This window comes from Triticum dicoccoides, chromosome 2A, assembly GCF_002162155.2.
Source record: "Triticum dicoccoides isolate Atlit2015 ecotype Zavitan chromosome 2A, WEW_v2.0, whole genome shotgun sequence".
Taxonomy (NCBI): Eukaryota; Viridiplantae; Streptophyta; class Magnoliopsida; order Poales; family Poaceae; genus Triticum; species Triticum dicoccoides.
The window spans coordinates 86,926,723-86,927,654 of NC_041382.1; positions in this window are offsets into that span (position 1 = coordinate 86,926,723).

Below are 932 nucleotides of genomic sequence, written 5' to 3' on the forward strand. Positions count from 1 at the left end.
CGCGCCCCGGCGACCGCGCGCCGTCTCCAGCCACCCTCCGGCCATCTCCGTCGTCTCCGGCGAGGTTCGGTGGATCGGGACGAGATCCACCGGTCCCTTCATCCAAACGCGCCCGCGCCCGACCCAGATCTCCTCGTCCCGCACGTCTTCATCCCGGGTTGACTTTCCCCGAGAGGTCGAAGTATCTCTAAGTCCCCAGATCTCAGTAATTTTATGCACTTTTCATCGCACCATAACTTCATCACCGTGGCTCCGATTCGTGCGTGTAGCATATCGAAATGTTCGTCTCGACGAGTACATCATTTCATCTCATTGCATCATTTTCATTTGAGCCCATCTTGATGCCCGAAATGCTGTTGGAAGAGGGCTATGTGATGATAGTTTTAGATCTGTTTCAGCAAATGCCCTTTTGTCATTTTTGCCATGATTAATGTGTGCATGCTATGATCCTGAACTCTACATGTGTTCTGTAGAATGCCATGCCATCTTTACAGAGGTGTATGCCATGTATTTTTGTGATCTATGTGGTGACTAGCACAAGCATGCAAAGTAGCTTACTCAATGATGCTGATTTCAGGGACTTAGAATTTCACTAAGTCCTTGCCCTGTCATTATTTTTATGCCATATGTTCATGTTGATTCTTAGTGATCCGTGCCTCTTTTGAGCATGATCAATAAGGATGTTTTGTAGGTAATGTTGTGCTCTATCCATCCATGTCTTTGTTTGCATTTATGAAGCACCCTACCTTGAGTCAATCGAGCTCTACTTTTGCTATAAAATGTTCCTGGCAGATTGTTAACATGTTTAGCGATTTTGCCGAGCTTGTTATAGTTGACCCGTGCATGCTATGATGTTGTTCTTGCCATGTCTAGCTTCTATGCTATGTCTATTTGCTGGGTGTATGCTTAGTTTGTCATGCAATACCTCGTAG